The sequence below is a fragment of the Schistocerca serialis genome, chromosome 6, assembly GCF_023864345.2.
Source record: "Schistocerca serialis cubense isolate TAMUIC-IGC-003099 chromosome 6, iqSchSeri2.2, whole genome shotgun sequence".
Lineage (NCBI taxonomy): Eukaryota > Metazoa > Arthropoda > Insecta > Orthoptera > Acrididae > Schistocerca > Schistocerca serialis.
Genome location: NC_064643.1, coordinates 372107666 through 372113759, shown reverse-complemented (window position 1 = coordinate 372113759; position 6094 = coordinate 372107666). Strand labels below are relative to the sequence as shown.

At 46.5% G+C, this 6094-nt stretch overlaps 1 non-coding gene across 1 annotated transcript; it reads left to right on the top strand.

Annotated features, from left to right (window-relative positions):
* Nucleotides 1-791: 791 nt before the first annotated feature.
* Nucleotides 792-865, top strand: Trnaa-ugc (transfer RNA alanine (anticodon UGC)). The gene has a single exon. It is a non-coding gene; the product is annotated as a tRNA-Ala (tRNA).
* The last annotated feature ends 5229 nt before the right edge of the window (nt 866-6094 follow it).

Genomic DNA, 6094 nt, shown 5'->3' with positions numbered 1-6094 from the left:
AAAGTGGAAGTGCTACATCCCACGATGGCCACACGCAATTAACGAGGACGACCCAGATCGTAGAATGGACTACTGCGAATGGTTTACTAACATGGTGCGCAACGATGAAGAGTTTGCAGAGATGATTGTGTGGTCTGATGAGCACCGTTCAAACTCAATGGTACAGTAAATCGCCACAATTGCATCTACTGAGCCGCCGGAAATCCAATCGTCCATGTAGACAAAGCTGTGAATTTGCCAGGAGTAAATGTGTGGTGAGGGTTGTCTTACCGGGGCTTGATTGGGCCATTCTTCTTTGACGGCACAGTTACACCGGTGAGGTGTACCTTCAGAAGATCCAGACATCCATTTTACCTGTCACCTGAGACTTGTAAGGAGACGGAAGAGTTTACTTTCAACAAGATGGCGCCCCAGCCCACTACCAAAATCGTGTTAGACCTAACTCCTCTGGACTTTTACCTGTGGGGAACTCTAAAGGACGTCGTTTATCGACAAAAGCCACGCACACTGGATGAACTTCGAGAATCCATCGTACATTCATGTGCATGTATCCAACTGAACACGTTGCAGTCAGTAGTTCGTGCTGCAGTTCGGCTGCATCGTTTGTGTGTGGATGTTAATGGTGACCATTTCGAACACCTACAGTGATAGCTTTAAATATTTACTAAGATGGTGTCTTTTCTTTCGGACATGTCCGAAAGAACAGATACCATCGGTGACCACGCAGCTCGTTAGATTGAAATTACAATGAAATGAACACCCTTGGCTACTTACAGGCGCTATCCTCTGTGTCCTCGGTGGCTCAGATGGGTAGAGCGTCTGCCATGCAAGCAGGAGATCCCGGGTTTGAGTCCCGGTCGGGGCACACATTTTCATCTGTCCCCGTTGACGTATGTCAACGCCTGTAAGCAGCTAAGGGTGTTCTTTTCATTGTGATAGCTTTAAGTTGGACTTTAATCTACAATTTCACCAAAAATGAGAACTCCGTCAATTAGTTTGCAAGTTATGAACTTTTAAACAGTGGATACATTTTTTTGGATCCCTCTGTATTCGCCATTGGGGCAGCGGGCATGCCGAACCGAAGTTTAAATGTCCTTCGCCGTATTGGTACGACGGATAAAGGCGTACGTGCTGCGTAGCTCGCGTGCAACGAGAGGCGGTGCGCGGCTGCTCTCTGGCCTGATCACAGCACGAGCGGTAGCAGCTGCCGGGAACGCCCACACAGCTTTAATACAGCACACTCCCATTACACGAGTGTCAGCTGGCGCCGTGGAACACGGCGAAGGCGGAGCTAGGCGCCGCGCTCGCAGTCGCGACTTGCCCACTCGCCTACAGAGCACAGGCATTCTATGTGCACTGACGACACCTAGCCGTGAAAAAAGCCACCAGATGAAAAAGAAATTTTTGCCCGACCCTTCGTCTTTCAGCGGATGACCACCCGGTAACAAACCCGAATGGCCAATTTTCAGTACTTTAATGTTTCTGGGATATAGACCGACTTACAATTGAAAAAAGAAAGGAAGGAGGGATAAATGTTCTCAAAAATTATAAATGTTTTTGTCTTAATGCCCAACACTAAACTCCCAGTGTTTTAGCATTTTCTTAGAATTTCGCGGGGCAAGGTTACATATATTCAAAAATTTAGTAATTATTTTTAAAATTAACGTTTCATCTTGATGAAGAATAATTACTGTATATTATTGGGTAATGTTTGATGACAGATGAGAAGCTTTTGCAAAAAATCCGTCAGATGGTCTGTATATAAACTAAAAAAAAAAAAAAACTCGCTCGAGCAGGCCATGAAGTTCCAACAGTACCGACCGACCGCCGTGTCATCCTCAGCCGAGAGGCGTCACTGTCTGCGGATATGGAGGGGCATCTGGTCAGCATACCGCTCTCCCCCGCCCGTTGTAAGGTTTCGTAACCGGTGTCGCTAATTCCCAATCAAGTACCTTCAAAGATTGCCACACAATGGCTCAGGGCTCCCCGCTTGCCAACAGCGCTCAGCAGGCACGATGGTCATCCATCCGAATGCTAGCCCAGCCCGACAGCGCCTAACTTCGGCAATATGACGCCAACAGGTATTACCACTGCGGCAAGTCATATTCACAGCAAGGATTATTTCTCACGTATGTACGGTTAAGATCATTGGGCAAAGATCCATGATTAAATTCCAAACGCATTTTGAAGATTATTGAACTTTTATTTGCCGTAATTGTGTGAAACAAGGGCTTCGAGCAAATGCATGTTTGTCCATAATATTTCCCTCTAACGCCTTTCAATACCTGATATTCGTTTTGTAATTGTCGTCTATGGGCCATACCGCAAGTCGTGAGCAGCCCACTGTTAAAATGCCAATACCTACAACAAACAAAAACGACTGCACGATTTGCAGGCTTTACACAGCATGTTGCCACACTGTGGCGTCATCAGTGTCTACCACGTGACCACAGGCTGTACTTCCAATATGGTCCGATGTGAGTGTTTCGTTTCGACAGCGCACTGTCACCGTTTTCCTTGTTAAAGAGGGAAAATGTGCAGCTGGAATGTATGTGCGCCAGCAGCGTTAGGAGATGGCTGAAACATTTCAAAGATGGAAACGTGAGTATACATCATAAACCTCGTAGCGATCGCCCTCGAACTGCCTCATCAATGGAACGCAACAAGGAAGGATTCTGATCGATGGACAAACCATAAAATAAATGCTGCCCGCTGTACAGAGACTCTTTCGAAGCTCCGTCGTTCATTTCGAAACAAACACCAGGGGAAGATGGTCATCTTACAACAGGATAACGTGAATCCTCACACTGCTTGTATCACTTTGTAGAACATCAGGATGTTTGGGTGGGAAACTCTTCCACGTCCTCCCTACAGTCCCAGTTGACACTCTCCGATTATCATCTTTTCGGTTCCATTCAGGAACAGATGCAAGAACACCGCTACGAGACGATGAAACATGTTAGTCAAACAGTGCTTCACTGTCAGCGGGAAGCTGAAACGGAGTTCTGTAGTAAGGGTACTTTCAAACTTGCAGAACGATGCGAAAAATGTGTGCAAAGTACTGGAGGCTATGTTGAAAACTGACAGATCAAAATGATGTACTTCGTTTGTCTAAAAACTGAAGATTAAAAATTTTTCATTACTTTCAGTATGGCCCTTTTATATAATGTACTTCTCACGTCTGACGGTGCTAGATTGAAATGTTTATTTGTGCTACTTTGAGCTACGGTCTTCGCTAAGTCATATCTCATTGCACGCGGGCGTGCTGGAATAATGCCTCCGACTTAGATGTCCTCGACGGTCTTCTTTAACTTTTGGCAACGGATAAAAATCGGATGGAGCAAAATCGGGAGTGTACGGAGGATGATCGATGATAGTGAACCCAATGCATGTGATTGTTGCAGAGGTTGTCTGTGGTGGCATTGACACGCTGAAGGAGAGCGTGTGCTCCATGTGTCGACAACTCTACGAATTCGTGCTTTCGATTACAGCAAGCTGTTTCTCGCGCACTGACGTAATTACGTTATATACCACGATGTTACACGCTACAACTCTGAGCCCTCTTGCGGCACACACCTGCAGATACGTAGACGTGAAGAACAATGATGTAGAATGTTAATAACATTTGTTGTATTTAAGAAGCTTTGACAGTTTCCAAACTAGAAATTCGGAGGCATCACTTTTCAGCATGCCTTCGTACTCCATGTTAGCGTGTCCCTTGACCCACATAACTGTCACCTTCTTCCCAAGGATTTAATTTTCCTTCGTGACTTACTAGTGTGACTTTACTAGTGTATTAGTTTTCTTGTAAAAGTGAGGTCTGCGTTTGTTGGAGCAAATTTGTGTAATCCGTTAGAGTAGAAAGACATATATATATATTTTGATTATAGCTGGTATAGCTATGCCTCCGGCAGTAAAACTAGAACAGTCACTGCGAATCAAAAGCCATTCTTTGTAACCACAGCTTGGACACAGGAACACGTACCGATTTTGCCATTATCTGGGGTTTTGGAGCCGTCGGCAAACATTTGAAATGCTCAGCAATATAGTCATTTGTTAACCGTTAAGCTCCGGCGAGAATGTTAAGGTTTACTGTCCCGTAGAGGACGAGGTCATTGAAGATGCAGCACAAGCTTTTCAAGGAACCCTCCCGGCATTAGCTTGTAACTGTCTTGTGTAAACCCAAATCTGGACTGCCGGGTGGGACTTGAACCGCTGTCCTCCCGAATACTGAGTCCACAGTCTTGGGTCGGTTTTCACTTCTGACTTTGTACAATATGTCAGACGGCTGTTAGATGTTTAGAGCCTCTTAGCTGGTTCCCAAGTCTGAAAAAAGCGTAAGCACAACAGCATGCCCCCCCCCCCCCCCCCTCGTAACATAAGCATGGCAGTACAGCGCCATGGTGTTCGAAGTAACCTTCAGCTTGATCACGGCTTCGCTTATACCTATTTCAAATAGGAAAAAAGTAGTAATAGGAATAAATATGATAGGTGCATTGATATCAGGGTGATGTATGCGAATGGCACTGCTCTTCCACCCGAAAAGAAATAAATATAATAAAAAAATAGATGTTAATTATGGATTAAGCAGAGTGTGCGCACTTGCGTTGCAGTGCACGAAATGATCTACGAATTTTGTTGTTAATTTCATGGTGTATTCCACTGTGCATGTTTCAATTAAATGCCAATACCTTAGACAGTAAATGGTATACTTTCTTTCCGAGCGACCTACCATACTCTTCAAGATATTACTATTGTGTTCTAGAATACAGGAGTTGACGTCCCATTTTGCACATCCGATGTTCACAGTATTATTGAACCCACTTATGGCCTTGTACCACTCTTCTCGACACGACCCCACTGTTTTAAAGAAACTTTAGTATGGCAGTGTATCGACCCTGATTGTGTGTCGAAGACCAACTCGCTGTCTAAGAGATGTGACGCAGTACTCTTAACGGCGCGGAAACAGCGCACAAACATGTGATGCGGCCGCGGTAGATACAGCACGCTATAAATCCAGCGGCCAAAAAGCCAATTGCTCGTATCAAAAGGTATTCCGCTCGCCCCGCACCACTTATCAGTATAACGACCCTGCTTGCCCGCGGATTTCTTTGGCAGAGTGTTTCGGGCTTGCGTGTTTACTGCTCACGATGACTTTCACTATTCAAACGACTTTCGCTTTGCAAATGTGTCAAATTCACGAACACCCTCGCAAGCGAACGAAGTGCTACGTGTCGCCACAGATGGGCTGCACAGAGGACTTTAACAGACTCAGGATTTTCATATCAGAACGCGATACCAAAGGAATCACGTGGAGCTTTAATCAAAGACGCTGTATCACTATCTTATCCCTGTTCTTCCTGAGAACAAGACAAGGATTTAAGTATCAGCCTCCTCGGTTAAATAATCATTTTGCCAAGAGACTGGATAGAAAGTGGGAACTGATGTCATTTCAGACGCCTCAAAAATTAAATCTCCGAAGGGAGAAGAAAGGTACTTCCGAGTGTTTTCCGCCCTGAAGGAGACTGTGCACCAGGGGTGTTTCCATAAACAGGAAGGGGTGCGCTGTTGATCCGGCGATGTTTGGGTCGTTGCTCAGGTACTCCCAATTCCTCTCGATGTCGCCCTCTCTTGTGACTACTTTTAAGCATTCCTCTCCAAACAACGACCCCATTGTGTGGCCGCCGAGTAAAGCAGCGACGCTCCCCAGACGCAGCAGGCCGCCAAAGGGCAACAAACAAAGGCGCGGGAGACTTGGCAAAGGGAAATGGATTCGTCTCGGGCGAGAGGGTGTCTCGGGCGGGGGACAGCGCCCGCCTGGGGCCACGGTGGGCGTGGCGGGGCGACGGCTCTGACGTATGGCTCGCGAAACAGCCGACGGCCGCTAACTCCGGGTCCACCACAGACCACCCGCAAGAGCACGTGTGTGCCCGCTCGCCGCAAGAACCTCCGGTCGCGGCTCCAGTGGCAGGCGGCCTTCACCACTGGCAATGGGGCAGCTACCTTAAAGCTATCCTCACACGGGGTGTGTTTCAGAACATGAAACACTACAAACGTGGTTTCACCAACTGCAACATGGTCGCGTATACAAACA